The 17,627-nt window shown below is 40.7% G+C and overlaps 1 protein-coding gene across 11 annotated transcripts in view; it reads left to right on the plus strand.

Moving 5' to 3' along the window:
- Positions 1–17,627, plus strand: part of IKZF1 (IKAROS family zinc finger 1) — a 109,883-nt gene that overhangs the window by 14,340 nt on the left and 77,916 nt on the right. For 2 of the 11 annotated variants that reach the window (XM_051799013.1, XM_051799011.1), the window contains exon 3: positions 4,687–4,725. The exons of the other annotated variants lie outside the window; for them this stretch is intronic. The gene's annotated coding sequence lies outside the window, so the exon portion shown is untranslated. The remainder of the gene's footprint in view (positions 1–4,686; positions 4,726–17,627) is intronic. 11 annotated transcript variants of the gene reach the window in all.

Below are 17,627 nucleotides of genomic sequence, written 5' to 3' on the forward strand. Positions count from 1 at the left end.
GGCATCTATTTCATTATCTCCTATTTCCTGATGATAACATAATGTCCTTTCTTTTCCTGTTACCCAAGCACTTTACAGAACATGTGTTGCATGCCTGTTGGCAATCATGGACAATTTGAAATTCACAGCTTCTTTTTACATGGCTTGACATCAATTCTTCAATATACTCCCTCCTTCACCAGTGGAATACATCTCCCACCTCCCATCGCTGTGTTACACACTGAAGAGCAGTAGCTGTTACCTGCAACAGGTTTTAAGGCACTTGAACTGAGCTACTGTTTTTTGGAAGCCAATGGGTGCTCCTGATGGTCCTGGGGCATGGGACAGCCAATGCCTTTCCAGTGTTACAAGGAAACAACTCTGTTTCAATTTCTTCCCACGGTAGGTTTTAAGCAGCAAATTCAGCCAAGCTGTAAAGTCTTCTGTAATCATATGGGTGTCCCTCAGTGTTTTGTGAGCAGTCTAAAAAGGTTCTTTCTGTGAGACCAAGATATATGTTCCCTAGCTCATGTCAGGCATATTTTCATATGGAAATATAAAGCCAAACTGACATCTGCGATTAAACTTGCTGAGATAGGTTCCTCTTCACCCTGGAGACCCAAGTACCATCCAAGCATGGTTCCTCTTCTGCCGGATGGCACGCAACTCCCTCCATTTGGCAGTCATAGGTCTTGGAAACGTCACCATCTCTGAACTGCTCTGACTCTCCTCTCCCACCTGGTGCGTGGTTGTGCTGTCTATCCTGGGCCCTCAGCAAGCGACAGAGAGATATTTTCGCAAGACAATACACCCACTCTCCTTTTCCACAGCCGTCTGTTTCTTTGCTGGGAAAGCATGCCCTGCTCAGTGTCTGTCATCACTGCTGGCTTGGCTTGACATGGCCTCACCCTCAAACTTAGCCTTTTTGTTTCAAATGTGTGGATTGTAGCTGTATGGATCCACATCAGACAGGCTTCTTTACAACACTTTCTCATAGGCAGTGACCTGACTGAATCATCACTTCTGAGGTCAATGGCAGGACCTCCAAAACTATTACCTGAATCTATCCCTTCCCTATCTTTTTTTTCCGTCACAAAGCAGATGCTCAGTATCTCATCCTCTCATCTCAACTTCTCATCTTTGAGGTAACGGGAACTTTATCACTGGTAACAATCAGTGACTTCTTTTCAATAGTCGCTAGATTTGGGTCAGTGCAGGTCCACAAAAAATGTCAACATTTTTTAACTGAGGAAAGTTGTCTGAGTTCAGTGATGCGTTTTCTTGTCAGGTTTGACAGTTCACCAGTTGTAATGAGTTGACCCTGGCCAGATACCAGGTACCCACTAAAACTGCTCTCTTACTCTCCCTCTGCCCCTCCCTGGACAGAGGAGAGGAAAAAAAAAAACCAGCTAAGGATTCATGAGTTGAGATAACAGCTGGGAGAGGTCACTTACTGATTACCTTCATGGGCAAAATGGACTCAAAGTGGGGATAGTACTTAAATTTATTACTAACAGGATAAGAGCCAAAGAGTGAGAAATAAAACAGTCTTTAAAACACCTTCCCCCACCCCTCCTTCCATGTTCTCTCTCCTCCTCCCCCAGCGGTGCAGGGGGATGGGGAATGGGGGTTACGGTCAGTTGTTGTTTCTGCTGCTGCTCGAAGACAGGAGTCCTTCCCTTTCTTCCGTGGGGTCCCTCCCATGGGAGACAGTATTTGATGGACCTCTCCGATGTGAGTCCATCCCTTGGGCAGCAGTTCTTCCCAAACTGCTGTCCCGTGGGTCACTCCTCCATGGGATGCAGTCCTTCACAAATGAGCTGTACAGATGTAAGTCCCCCACAAGGGCCACAAATCCTACCCAGGAAAAACCTGCTCCAGCATGGGCTTCCCTCTCCATGGGCTGCAGGTCTCCAGCAGGACCCTGCTCCATCTTGGGCCTCCCACACGGTCACAGCCTCCTTCATGTATCCACCTGCTCCAACATGGGCTCCTCCACGGGCTGCAGGTGGGTCTCTGCACCCCAGTGGTCCTCCATGGGCTGCAGGGGCACAGCTGCTCTACCATGGTCTGCACCACAGGCTGCAGGGGCCTCAGTTCTGGTGCCTGGAGCACCTCCTCCCTCTACTACACTGACCTTGGTGTCTACATTGTTGTTCCCATATTCTCACTCCGCTCTTTCCTGGCTGGAATTCTTTCTGCACCACAACCTTTTGTTCTTAAATATGTTATCACAGAGGCGTTACTATTACTCCTGATTGGTTCGGTCTTGGCCAGCAGTAGGAAGCCCATCCTGGAACTGGCTGGCATTGACTCCACAGGACAGGGGAAGCTTCTAGCAGCTTCTAACAGAAGCCACCCCTGTAGCTCCCCCCACTACCAAAACCCAGCCACAGAAACCCACTACACCAGTACAGGCTGTGAAGTGGTTAGATTTTCTTTTTCACTCCCACTCCTGCCTTATGTCCAGGCATTTTTCCCCAACTTTTCATTATTTGTTCCACAATGTATATACTGAGTTAGGATTGTTGAACATGTGTATTTTGCTGGTATGCATTTGCCCTACTACCAGGGCTTCTTCTTTTGTCTAGACTGAACTAGTAGTTATTACGGCTTGTTTTGCAAGTTCTTGAACAATAAAGATGAAAATGTTACCTAGACTTTCTGCAGAGTAATGCTTGTTTCTTCTATGACTTCATTTTAAGAGAAGTCTTTCTGGTGTCCCAACAATGCTGAGTAGGGATCTGTGTGGATGCTAGAATCCTCAAGTATCTAAAAAAAGCATCTAGTCTGCTTTTTTACTTTGGTTTTCAGGTTAAAATAACAAGCACAAGATCCTGAATTTCTCAGATGTCTGATTCTGCCAGTGGTCACAGCGCTGGTCAAACACAGCTACCAGATTTACCTGCTTTTCAGGCATCAATCCTGGTAGCATTCACTACAAAACTGCTGTGGTGGTTATTTAACTATCTTATAGTAGGCCCTGAGCTGCTGAAGACCACACTTTCTGTAAAAATGTTTAAAAGTATTAATATATGGATATCAGATATTACTATGCTGAGCAAGAAACTAACGTACCCACGGCCAGAGAAAAATTATATATTATCTGCAATATATAGAGCAATGGTTCTTGAATTGCTAGTATTTGGAATTTAAATATAATTTAATGTACAGTATCCTACTAAATCCCCCAAATTCTCCCTCTTTTAAGCAATTGTCAGGGAGAAGCTGCAGTATACACTTGCTAGGGTAAGTCCATACTTTATTTTGGTTTTGTACATATTAAGACATACCTTGTCGCTTATGTTTCTTATTGAAGAAGGTGACTAGATCTGATAAACACTTCTGTGAGACTGTGGAGAAGGACTTACGATCTTGACTGTTTTCAAACAGAATCCCAGAGGAAAAAAAAGTTATGTTCCACAGATGATCATACAATGATATCACATTACATATCCCTTAAAATAGCAAACTGCTCTTTAAACTGTCCTACATGGCAATGCTTTTTTTCTAATTAAGCACCATCTTCAATATAAAAATTGTAAATAAATAGTTTTCCTGCCTTACAATTGTAACGTTTGCAGGATTCCTCTCGTAATCATACTGCACATGACATTTGCAAGCTTTGAGGCAATGGGGCTTTAGCAGAGGGAGATTAATGTCAAGAGAATATGGTGATAGAAATGTCTCTTTAAGAGTATGTCCAGCTCTTGCAGCCACGGCAGCTTTCACGGTGAATCCTCCGTTGGTTCCTAAAGCAGCAAGTGAGTGTGAGCTTGGGACAATCTGGTCTAAGAATAGAGACTGGAGAACAAGAATTTTCTGTCCATTGGAGTTTTCTGTCTCATCTGGAACATCTAGTGCTTTAGTGGGTGGGAAATACTATGGCAATAAGGAGGCAGAGGAGAAGGTCTGTAGCTGCCTACGCTTTTCCCCATAAAAGTACACCAGCCGAGTGCAATGATAGGAACATGGGAGACCTGAATAGAAGAACCTTTCTTGTCCCTTCTGAACTGTGTAAGCATGGATCTTTGGCTAGGGCACCTATTGTAGTGAACAGTGAGCAGCTGCTGCTATGCAATTGAGAACTGGAGTCTATTTAGAGAAATAATTGCTTTAGTTTCCAAGATGCTCCTGGAAATAGGATCTAAATTTCTCATTATAGTCTTACCTGGCAAAATACAGTATGTTCTAAACAATAATTAAAATTCTTAAATTAAAAATTCTCAAAGAAAGCAGGTCAGTCTTCCAGGTTTGCAATGGAGAAAAAAGTAGGAACAAACAATCCTCTTGTAAAAGGGAGAATATTATTTGTGTCCTGTTCTCTCATCGGAGTGAGAAATGGAACACCTGCGCTCATCCTCTCTGGAGTAGTGTTTGGGACTGTATTTTTCACCTGGAGTATTCTTGCTTCGAAAGAAAAAAGAAAAAGTCAAAAACAAAGAGAAAGAATTTGGATACCCATCCCACAGGTTATGATGTAGGGTGCTGTATTGTCTACATTTATGTCAGATAAACTAGTGTATCTGGGTAATTCTTTTTTAAGTTGTCTCTTCTTAAATTGCTTTTAAGGGACAGTGATTTTCAAATGCACCTGAAATTACATGTAGTTTTAAAAGTGTAGGAAGCTCTATCATTTCCTTGTATCCTGCTGTTAAATGTCCATGTTCCTTTCTTATGCTGATGATTTTCATGATACTTTTTCAGAATGGTAGAACTGAGAGTGCACACAGTGGAGGAACACAGGTAGGGCCTTTGTGTAAGTACACAAAAAATCATTCATATGAATATCATCTTAGAGTCACTTCCTAAATACTAAGACTGGGAATCAGGACATTGGTTAAGAGGTTGCTAATTCTGAGAATTCCTCTCCTGCATTTTATTGTTAAGAATTTCTTCCCTTTTTTTGTACTTCGCAGCAGAAATTTTAATGCTTGCAATCTCCCTTTTAAGTGTGGCAGCAGGACTAATAATGTTCTCCAAGGTAGTTCAGCTGAAAAACAAACTTTCCTTTCATAGCATCCAAGTTCTGAACCAAACTTATACATGCTGTCATTTGTATATCAAATGAAAATAGAAGGCTTAACATTTTAGGGCTTCACCTCCTACCTTTTTGCTTCCTTTCTCCCTTCCTGTTTCTATTAGCCCAGACGGTTTAGAACTGAGAACTGCAGGATTAAACCATCAGCAACAAAAGGCTTATTTCCAGAATTATTATTTTGTTTGCACATCTGTCCTTTTAAGTCTTTGTTTTTAAATGAAAATCCTACAGTGTCTTCCTGACAGTCATCTCTTACTCTTAGTGTTCACTTAACTTTTTCCAGAAGTATGGATCCCTTATAAGTCTCGTGGTTCTCAGATGAAATGAAGCCATGTGAGTGACTTTTTAAAAAACACTGTTTCTGATGAGTGAGATAATGAATTTTCAGACTTTATCTCTTAATCCGCTGGCTGATGCCATACAAAGATGTGAATGTCTAGGAAGAATGCCAGCTGGTCTTCTGCCTCCCCAAGCACAATTGTTCCCTTTGCTGTTTATCATACCAAGAACCACAGTACCATCTTCCTCTCTGTGGTGACCCTCCTGATGAGCTGCTACCAGCTGAACTCTGGTGCTGGCGAGGGGCCTTTGGAGACTCCTTTACCATACAGGCTAACTGTGGAGAGAGCTTTAACATCTGCCATTTGGACTCAAACATTGCTCTGAGATTCCTTCAAGTGCAAGCAGACTAATCCTGCAACCTTGTTTCAAATGAACCACATCTTCTAAGGCAAGAAAAATGCAGACAGTCTCTGAGTAGACTAGGTAAAGTAAATATATGCCTTACTAATGACACTGAAAAATAGCCTCCAACTACAACATATCTTGTCCCTGTGACACTGTCTTGGGGAAGGACAGTGACAATTCCTCTTTAGTAATACAGTATCAATGTTGAGTGTTAATGGAGCTGAAGAGTTATGCTCTCGTGTTATATCACAAAGAATAATGAAAGTATTGGAAAAAGAAAGGGAATCACAGAGAATAATTGACAGTATATTCCTATGGACCATTTCTGTTATGAAATCTATTTTCATGTCCTACCTATTTTCCATCAATGCACACAGATAACTGAACAAGTCCAAGTCTAGATGGGAGTTTCCCGTTGTATCCACTTCTCCTTCACCTGAAAGAGCTGAAAAAGAAAAATGTGCTGACAGTTATATGTGTAGGTTGTCCTGAACAGCAAAAATTGAAGGGAAGCTACTCTTAAACTAGTGTCAGGCAAGCTCCCTGATCTCTGCTTACAGTGAAAATCTGTTTGTTTACTAGGCGTTAAACCCATTCTGAATTTTTTTTATTATTTCCCCCCCACCAATTTTTCCTATCTCAGACTGTTGGAGCATATTGCAGGGGTGCCTGCAGGGATTGTGGCTCACAACTGGCAGTGAGAGGCATGGGTGATCAGCATCTCATAGGTTTGGACTCTTCTACCAAGACTTTATTGACTGGAGTCAGAGAGCAGGTGCAGGGCACTTTCACCACAACCTGACTCAGAGTTCTGTCTGGTTTGAGTGATGCTGACAAGAGGCAGAAAGCTATAAATCCACCCTGTGCCCCACAACCCCAGTAGCAAAATTGCATCAGTTTACTTGTGAGCTAAGGAAGACTCGAGCAGTTAATGTATAAGCAAGCTGATCTATAATTAGCTTAAGAACCAGCTTGAGAGCATGTTTACTGGTATAAAATGTAATAGCCGTATTACATAAGCACAGCAACAATAGTACATCTCTAAATGGTTGCAGACTGCCTCTTTTGACAGCTGTGGTAGAAAATGGATCACTGGATGGTCATGAAATGAATATTTTCCCTAATCAGAATGGAGAGCTTTATTACCCTTATAATTACTTGTTTAGCAGTCACTTATTAATTTTTTTTTTTTAGTCCATGAGCAATAAAATGGGCCTGTTTATTAAATAACACTTTAATTGGGAATCATTTTTAACATGTGCCAAGCTCTTAATGTTTTCTTGTATGCAATTACTTAGATAAATGCTTGTGTTTCTGATAACTCCATTGACACCATCAGCCAAAGTAAGCCCTCCTTGTTATACAGCTCATATAACAGGCTCCAGATGCCTTATCTTCCCTCAAACAGCTAATTTTTAACAGATTGCAATAGAATATTGCTTATTTTATTAAATAGCTTTTACAGACTCCTGATAGATACTGTGTATTTACAGCTCATTTGAATTCAAATGTACTATTTTTGCTCAGCTAAGTTTCTTATTGACTGCACCAGAAAGCTTACACTAAAACAATTTTTTTGAAATTTCACATTTTCATTAAAACACACCTCAGAGGCAATGTTGAAAAATTGTTTTGCAAATGTCTGCATACTATTTGGCCATGCATAAAAATTGTTTAAAACATTATGAATGTTGATGTAATGTTGAGTAAATATTTTAACTGTTGATCTCAAAATAAGATCATGATCATTCTGAGGAAATGTAAAGGTCTTTCAGCTCTTTCACAAAATCTGAACTTCTGGGGGGTCCTTTTTGTTTGTCTGGGTTTTTTGTTTTGTTTTGGTTTTTTTCTCTTTACTCCTATTTTTTAATGAGGATCAGCATCATTAGGGTACCTGCTTGTTTACACAGAGATATTAGCACAGTTTCTTCTTTTGACCTGAGACCAAAACTCTTGCTCAGGTCAAGAAGAGAGAAAGCTATCCTTTCACAAACACTGAACATGAGTAGATCAAACCCCCCGTGTTTGTTTGTAAAGTAGAGCCCTATTTGGCCACGTAGTGCACCTAATGTTGGTATAGGTATTAGGCTAATGAAGCATCTATTCTGGTAATAACATGGGACCTACAGATTCCTTGCCCAGTGCCAGCTGAATTCAGTAAGCCTTTGCAGATTTATGCTCACCAACATTTTTGTTCTCTAAATACATATTTTCCCGATTGCCTATTTCTTCTTTGGTTTTTCAGTACAGTTTTGAGGCTAAAACTGGCCATCATATGTAGTGACACAAATTGTCTTACAAGACTCAGTTTCAAACATGGGCTTGTATTTAAGTTCTTGGTCATTTTAGGAGTGTCAACTTTGCATCCCAGACCTATCTGAAATAATAACCATTCAAAGTTATGGTTATTTCTTTGGCTTTTTTCTTCTCTATTTCTGTGGCTTGTTTCTTCTCTACTTTTTCTTGGATTGGGTTCTAGCCAGTCTTGGGTGGTCAGTCTCACCATCCCTTATGACTTTGCTCAAGTCTTCTCTGCTTATACTTGTATACTATACTGCATAGTAGAAGATCTGGACACAATAAAATTACCTTTGATTCTCCGAAAGGGATAATCCTTTAACTGGCATCACTTACAAGTGAAGCCTTGTTTATATTGATATTTCTGTGTATTTTCTCCCAGTTTATCTCATGACAAAGGATGATGGAATTGAATACACATTTTTCATGTGGTTAGAAATGAGACTTGAGGTCCGCATCTGGATCCTGTGGCTTCTTTGGCCTTTTTGGAAATTCTTTCCAACACAAAGGTGTCGCAGTATTGAATTAAAAATGACGATTCAGAATTTCCCTATACTGCTCCCACATAGCGCAAATATTATTGTCTCTGTGACATGCTGCCTAATTCCCAGGAGCAAGAAAATCACCATCATATTGTCTCTGATGTTGTCAGAGCTCTTCAGAAGATTTCTAAGCTGACTCAGAGGTTAATCAGAGGCCGTTTTAGGGGAGAGCTGTAGTGTCACTTGAGTGCAAAAGCCACAAACATTTGGGCAGAGTTGCTAAACTTCTCAAAACCCGGATATACCCAGGTCAGTGCACAAGGAGGGAAGAAACTCAGCTCTGCTCATGTTTGCCATCTTATGATCCTTCTCTTCAGCAGTTTCAGCTAGGAAACTCAAACTGGTGTGTAATAGCCACAGCATTGAAATCTTCCTTGATAGTTTAGTTTCACCGTACAATGTCTGCTTTTTTTTTTTTTTTTCTGACAAAACACAGCAGAAGTTCCTCCTCTCACCCTGCTTCCTGTTTTTCCCGCACAAATTTTTATCTGATTGTCCTTGTTACAGCTCTAGGAGACCTAGGTTCAAGTTCCCCGTCTGCCTGTGGAGAGGAGCCTGTATTTGTAGTAAGAGAATATTGTCATTTGATTGAACCGCTGAGGTATTGGCCACTCGGGGTAATGCTGCCTCTGTCTTGCCGATTAACGGCTTTAAATAAGTGAGGAAGAGGCTCGAAGCTAGTCTCATAGCCAAGTGCTTTTCCTGACTCCACAGGACTGCGCAGGAGTTACAGGGATTCAACCAGCAGGGTGCACAAGTAAATCTGAGCTTGCTCAGGCACAGGAGGGACGTCTCTGTGGATGCACAGTCTGTGTGCAGGGTCTCTGTCTGCTGGCTTGGGGGGTAAAGCAGGGTCCTGACTTCAATGAGGAAACATAAACCAAGAGGCTGCCAGATTGAGGTGGGAGGTGAGTCTTGATTTAACACTCTGGATTGTCCTACTAAGTTACCTAAGCATATAACAGCAACATAAATGTCAGTTTAAGACCCTTTGTTCATCAGCTTCTTTGACAGTTGGGTCTGAGGCTTGGACCCTGCCTATATCGGAGCTTCTTCTTCCTCTCTGAAAAAGCCTCCTGATGTGAAGATTGCCTTATCATGACAACCTCAACTCGACCGAGTGTTTGGAGGCATTCTTTAGACAAGATAAGTTTCCTTTTTATGAGAAAAGAAAAGAAAGAAAAATGAGGAACACTGGTGCACTAAGGATTAATAGGAGCTTTTCTTCTTAATCTGTTTTGAAGTGTAAGAGACTGCTACCATGTGTAGCTGTTCTGGTTTCAAGGAGGGAGGCAAACAATGCTTGTCAAACGACTCTGAAAAGACATTAGCTTTTTCTGAGGTGGTACCCCTCAGTTTCCATTGCACTGGCTTGTCCTACTTTAAATTTGTAATGAAAGAAAAAATTCTAAAGCTGGTAATCATGCGCCTTCCTTGTATAAAAACACGTCTTGTTTTTATCATCAGTAACCTGTACTACACAAGAGCTCTGACACATGCATTTCAGGATAGATTAGGAATTGCCTGCTCCATTTGCATAACATTAAAATCACTGTCTAGATACACAAAATAAAATGAATACCTTCCTGATTCTCTAGTATGGGCTTGCATGAAAACGATTTTACCTTGCTTTTTTTTTTTTTCATGAATGCAACAGCCCCTCTCTTTATTTAGTAGATTGGAAGAGAAGGATTTGATAGCTGAGTGAGGGGACACCTATGTAATTCATTTTTTCTGGCAGACTTGGACAGCATGCTTACTGCATTTTAAAAAAATGGGGAGGAAAAGTGTAGCAAGAAAGCATATGGAGTGTGTGACAGACTGGCCCTATCTGAGTCCCCATGATTCCTCACAGCTGCCAAAAGCCAACCGCTCGTCTTTCCAAACCACAGGCTCATGTGGGTAATGAATGATATGATTTCCTCTGTCTTGTGTTTTGTGTTTGTGCTTCAAGAAAAGTAACCCTCTCCAAAACTCTACACACTCAGTTAATCAAGGAAGTATTGGCTTTTCTCATCCTACTGAAGTGATTCTTGCAGTGCTGGGAGAAGCAGCTGGAGGCTTCATCTTCTGTCCCAAGCAGTGTTCATCATCATTCACGTTTTTCTTGATTGCTTTGAGTTTTATCTTTCTTCTGACTACTGAATAGCGCCCTCATCAACTGAGAAAAAAGGAAGTGGAGTTCATATAATCTGGTTTCATACTAGTATAAAATGTTTAGTATTTCACTTTCTTGGGAAAATGAAAAATCAAGACTTTTTTTTGTTGCATTTATCATCGCTGTTTTCTATTTAGGACTTTTTAAGTGCTGACTGTATGTCTCTAAGTGTCAGAAATAATAGATGTTTTACCAACAGAAGTAAGGCTACCCTAATGTTGAAGGTATTCATATACTGATTTCTTATGATTTGAAATAATATACAGTTTATTCCTCAAACAACCATTGTGTAGTCCACACGAAGCCTTTCCCACTATGTTATAACTATAAATTTCAGTCATTCTATGCCTATTATAAAATAGGCTGTTGTTTTTGACTTTAAGAAACCTTAATTCTGGTTTCCACAAGGCCAGAGATGAAAACTTTGAAAAAACAAAGGAAATGGTAGAACCAGGAGCTGTTCTCAGTGAGGAGCAGCATGAGTAAGAGAGTGAAGATTCTTGTTTGAAAAAGAAATTGCTGAATGATGGAGGGAAGTTGCAAAGGTCCACTGAATATCAGAGCTTACGTTTTGGTAGGCAGTGAGAGATTATAGGCTAGAAAGAATTAAAAAAAACCAAACCCAGATTCATTCCTTTTTTAAGTGATGGAATGAATAGTAAATGAAGGTATCTAGGAAAAAATTTCATTTGGTTAAAGGGGCAGGAAAGCATGATGAAATCTGCATCCATATTCTGAATGAACATGAACTGCAGCTTTTCACGATTCAAAGAAAGGATTTTGCAGTAATCAAGATACAAGGGGCTGAGAACTTGGAGTTAGCTATTACCACTGTTGGATGTATAGCCAAAATAATTTTTAGAAATGTGAAATAGTTTTCAAGTATTTGCAATAGTCTGAATATGAAAAACATGAGAGAGTTCTGAGTTGAGGATGAAGGGTTTGGGTGACAGTGTCAGAAAAGAGGCAGGATGCTGATTTGGTGTACTATGATTCAGAAGGAAGTCGTGGTCAGAACTCAAGGCAGAGAAATGACACCTGTTTTGGCACTGTTGAACTTGGGCTTAAGAGAAATATTCTGAATGGCATATTAGAGAAGGCTGAACTTTCAGTTTAGACAGAAAATTACAGAAACCAGACAGAAAGATCTGGTTGATCAGTCTGTCAATATGGAATTGTTAGCTGAAGTTTTAATTGGAAAAGCACCTTGCATCTTCTTACTTTGGAGGAGGAGTGAGGGGAGAAGAGGTCTAGGACAGATCCCAGAAGCCTGCCCCCAAAAAATGATCTAAGAACAAGAGAGACTTCAAAAAATCATGATGAAACTAAGAGGAGAACCTAAAGTCAGCACTGGTTTTGTAGTCATCAAGAGAAAGGAGATGATGCTAAAGGATGCAAACAGGGCAAGAAGGATAAGAATAAGCAAGTTTAGGCTCTGAAAATTGGCTGTAAAATGATCATTAGAGATTTTGACCAGAACAGCTGGGGGTGGTGGGGAGAATATCACTATATCCTTGCCCATACTGATAATACTTTGCAGGCATCTGCTTTCAGCCACTGTGTGAGACAGAATATTGGGTTAGATGGTCCTTTGATCTGACCAAGTTCAGCTGTTCCTAATTTCAGTGGAGAAAAAGGTGCAGAAACTAGATTAGACACTCTTAGGGTGGAAATGGAATACAGGAAATCTTATCAGTGCTTGCAGACAGTACACTCAATGTGCTCAGATATGAAGGGGAAATGTAGGAGGTAACTAGCCAGGCAAGGGAAGTCAAGGATGGGAGAGCCTGCTGCAGAATTGACATGGGAACAGGGGAGATGGATTAACACAAGTAATGAAGGGAGTAAGAATGGGTGTGAGGGAGATTGAGGGAAGATTTGGTGGATGGAGTTACTGGGGAAACTGGAAGAATTAGAGGAAAATAATTGGAAAATTTCTGTGTCTGTGGGAGTGGTGAAGGAAAGTTGCAGGACATGAAGGAAGCAAGTGGTGTTATTGGGAGTGCAGAGTGTTCACCTTTTCGTGAACAGGAACAGCACAGTGAAGTGCAGTTGAAGTCATCTGTTACTTGCCACCCATTTTATTAACAAAAACATGCAATATAAGGAATTTTATGCACTTACAACTTGCAGTTCTTTGGTCAAACAGCTGTACACAGCTGTGACCAGTTGCTACAGTGGCCTCAGAATAAGCAAAGAAAGTATGATTCCTTCAATTTTTGGACTTACCTCAAGGACTGCCAGGTGGGTCTCTCTTCCACTCACCCTGGGGGCTGCTGGATAGGTTCCTCTTCCCAGAAGCAGCAGCAGCCATGACCAGCTTGCCCTCTACTAGATCTCCACCTGCCTTATCACTGGGAGACTTAGTGCTTAGTCTTGAGCATTCTTACTCAAGAGTTCAGAAATCCAGGGTACAAAATGGATTGACAAGTATTTGAAGGTGAGCATTATACTTAATAATTTCACTGGAAAAAGTATTTTGGGGGATTATTTCCCTCCAAATGGCCTAATTGAATTTTGGAAACCTGTGCCACCAGACAGTGGCCTTCCTTTAGGCAGTTTGAAAATTCCATCCTAGCCAAAAATAGCAGCCTAATGGCAACTAGCCCTAACAAGAGTACCTTAATTTTTCACACAGCAGTCAATCAAATAGTGGCATAAATGTATCAGATGAATTGGAAGATGTTTTCACCTGGAAATACTGGAGATTGAAAATAGAGGTTTCCCCTCAAAAGCCAAACTCAGCAGATAGTTTCTTTTGTTTAAGTATTACTGCAGTAGGAGAGAAATGAGAACCCTAATTACATTTCTTTAGAGGGTAACAGTAGTTTTTTATTACTTTACTTAGTTATACATTTATTCATAAGATAAATTAAAAGATGTGTATGTTCATGAATCTTTTTACTTCCTCTGCCTTAATCTAATTAATAATCTGAAGTTACTTTATTTTTGTAAAGCATCTCTATTCTTAAATGTTCAAAATGTGACAGTGCTTCTCATCCTTCTTTCTTTTCCAAATCCTTCATGGAAGAAAAGGCACTGACAGAATAAACATAAAGGATTTTTGTTAGTTGTTTGATTTTGTATATTTAAATAGCATTCTTTACTTTGCTTCCCTATAAATTTTTTGTTGAAATATTACCACTTTCAGTCTGAGATCTCCCAGGCCAAATTCTCACTTATAATTGATCATACTAGCACTCTCATAGCTGGCTAGTTTGCATTAATAAAGCAGAATTTATTTATGCTTGGAAGTGGAAAGTTTGGGGTTTATTTTTGGTTGTTTTGGTTTTTTTTAACCTGTAGTGGTAATGACAAGAACAACAAAGTGTCAGTAAAAGCTTTTGTATTAAACAATTTCTACGTCTTTGTAGTAGAGAGGAAAAAATATGAAAATTTTCAGATTCTGAAAATGCTGAAGTTTTGAAATAATGGTCAGATTCTCACATCTACTCATTTCGAAATCAGGGTATCAGTTGCAATTGAACAATAGTTAGGATGCAAAGCTTTAAGATCACAAAACAGGTCCCAGGATTCCCTGGAAATTCATCCCTGTTGTTTAAACATATGCAGAAAGAAATGCTCCAAGAAGCTAAAAATAACAAAAAGGCAGAAAAAATAATGAGGAATATTCACTCCTTCAGATGAGTTCAGCAAGCATCATCGTTCTGATTAAAAGCTGGGTCATGTATGTGGATGTTTCCTATACTTTGCTCAGCAGATGTGAGTGATAGTATTTTTTGAACCTCATCTGCAGCATTTTACATGATCAGTTTGACTTTTGTCTTTAAAACCGTGAGCCCCACAACTGTTGGAGGCAAGCAAGAAAAGTGTTCTCATTTGCTATATACCCACTTTTATCCAATTATGAGACAAACTTTTTCTCTATGTAAGAATAAGTACTTATCGATTTAAGAAGAAACAGGCATATTGATCCAAAGGGAAAATACACTGTACATGTTGATCAATATTTACCTTACAGGACAAAACATCCTGGTATTCACTTCAAGGCATCAATATATACATACTACTGGATGTTTGTGTCATTAAGTCAGGTAACTGGGCTAGATTTCCATCTAACAGTATAAACTTTCTTAATGATTATTTTTCTAGTCAAATATTAGTCTCTAAAGGCAAGAAGGAGTTAGAGAACCAGAAAAAGAAAAATTGTTCACCTCCCTTGAGATAAATAATACTTTTCATTAAACTCAGCTGATGCCTATCAAGAGCCACTAGACTGATTATATAATTTAAGCACTGAGCAATACTCCAAATTCTTCCTAAAAGTATTTACCTGTACCAAGGTAAAATTGGAAATCTAAGCATAAATGTCTGAAGATATTTAGGTGCCTAGCTTGTAACTAGCTCGATGACAATTAGCTTGTACAAGAATAAGATATTTCCTTTTAATTTCCAAGGATGGAGCACATCTGAGTTCCCTGGACACCTTTAAAAATCCTGTGCAATACAGGCATCACCGGCTCCTCTCTCTTGCAGGCTTGCTTCAGGCCAGGGGCTTCTTCTGGCTGGAATTCATTGACATAGAGCTAACCATAAATTATACAAAGATAAACTAATTATAGTGTAATGGGGCAGTCATGGTACACATTTTTTTTCTCTGACATTTCTTTTCTGTCCCATAATAGCTCTAACACTGGCTTAATCATTTTTATTTAAATGTTTTCTTTATGGCTAATTTCACCCTAATATCACCCATCTCCATCTTGAGTCTCCTGAGGCTCTTGCTATGAAGGACACACCCAGGGAAGGGGCAGGGTTGGGACAAAGAGAAGCTGTGACAGCTACACAGTTTATGTGTATTCTTGACATGATCAACACCACAATAACAATGTATAATATATGTTGCTTCTGACCAGAATAAATAAAGTAACCCTCCCTTCAAACCACCTTTATTATATCCTCCCCTAAGGAATAAGCTGTGGATCCTTCCTGTATGGCTTTGTCCAGGCGGGACACTTCCTAAACCTGCCTGTAGCTGGAATTCATGTTTAAATTCTCATCACCTTGTGTCTCAGTCACCTTTCATCTTGTCTCCCACCCTTGTCAGATGCAAGCCTGTCCTCTCCTGTTCATGTCCATTCAAAATGCTGAAAACATCATTGTCTTAGCATATGGTTTGGGGAGTTTTTATCTGCTCCGGACTCTCCATCCTTGGTTTAATCTAATACTTACTTTCTGTACTTCTGCTAGGAAGGTCTCGTATCCTTGATCGCTCTCCCCAGCCTGCTCATTCTCTTTTCCAATCATCATTTTCTTCTTTCAGGGCTAGGAAGGATGTGCCTGTATGTATTATCCCAGATAATTTATTTTCTCCCTTGAACCTATTTTTGGCTGTGGGATAACAGAAACTATACAAATAATACAAAATTTGATAACAACTGCAGTGACCCTGTGCTTCAATCCTTGGCCTATTTACTTGCCTGATAGGATCTCACCTCTTCCTTGGGTTCCCTGAGCTGTGTGTAGCTGCTGGTGATCCATTGTCTGACTAAATATGGGTCATGAACTGTTTGCACACTGCCACATATGATGGAGTGCTAGACCCTGAGTGGCATCTGCTTGTTTTTAGGTAATGCAAATAATAAAAATAATCTGAAATACCACTTTTTAGAAGCTCAGGCTTACAAAGCTGCTTACCTGCCAAATGGTATGCCTGCACCTGGAGGAAGGGAACAAACACGATGTTCCCTACCTATGCTGTGCATCCACTGGTGTAAACAGCTCTACACTGGGAGTCAGACAGCTGTGTTGGTATCTTCAAGCCAGCATCAGGCTACATGTCAAGGTTTTGGTAGTGGGGGAAGCTGCAGGAACTGCCTTCTGTGAGCTGTCCCTTATCAGATAGAGCCAGTTCCAGCCAGGCAAAGTTGAGGCCATCAGCAGTGCTGATGGAAGCTCAGGTAAAACATTTTTAAGAAAGGGTTGAAAATGCTGTGCAGCAGCTGTGAGGAAATGTGAGAGAAGCAGCCCTGCAGACACTAAGGCCACTGAAGAAGGAAGGAGAGGTGCTCCAGGTGCTGGAGCAGAGATTCCCCTGCAGCCCAGGGATAAGACTGTGGTGAAGGACATTGTCCTCCTGAAGCCCACGGAGGCTCTCAGTGGAACAGATATCTATCCTGCAGACCATAGAGGACCCTATGAAACAGCAGGTGGATGCGCCCCAAAGGAAGCTGCACCTCATGGAGAGCCCATGCTGGAGCAGCCTTCTGGTAGGAAATGAAATGTAGCTCATGAAGAGGAGCCCGCACTGGGGCGGGTTTTCTGGCAGGTCCCGTGGAAGACCCAAGCAGGTATAGTCAATTCCTGAAAGACAGGAGCCCATGGGAAGGACCCATGTTGGAGCAGTTCCTAAAGTCCCTCCCATGGGAGGGAGTCCTCACTGGAGCAAGGGAACAGTGTGAGGAGGAAGGAGCTGCAGAGATGAAGCGTTATCAGTTGACTACAAATCCTATTCCCCATCCTCCTGCACCACTCAGGGAAAAACGTAGAAGTGTTAGGAGTGGAGCTGAACCTGGGAAGAAGGGGATGGATAGAAGGTATTTTTAGGTTGATGGGTTTTCTTATTTCTTATTATCCTTTTCTGTTATTAACTGGCAACAAAGTAAATTAATTTCCCCAAGCTGAGTCTGTTTCCACCATCATGGTAGTTGGCAAGTGTGCTCTGTGTCCTTCTCTTGACCCATGAGTTTTTTCACCATATTGTCTCCCCCTGTCCTGCTGAGAAAGGGGAGTGAGAGACTGGCATGGTGGGCACCTGGCAGCCAGCTAAGGTTAATACATCACGAGCTCACTTGTCATCTGGCTTGTCATCTGTCTGGCTCGATGAGAAGGCAGAGAAGCTTCAGTCTGCCCTGTAGACATCCCCTCATAATGGAATCCTTTATCACACTTCCTGAAATTT

Source organism: Manacus candei, unplaced genomic scaffold, assembly GCF_025592945.1.
Source record: "Manacus candei isolate 608988 ecotype Guabito, Panama unplaced genomic scaffold, ASM2559294v1 h1tg000049l, whole genome shotgun sequence".
Lineage (NCBI taxonomy): Eukaryota > Metazoa > Chordata > Aves > Passeriformes > Pipridae > Manacus > Manacus candei.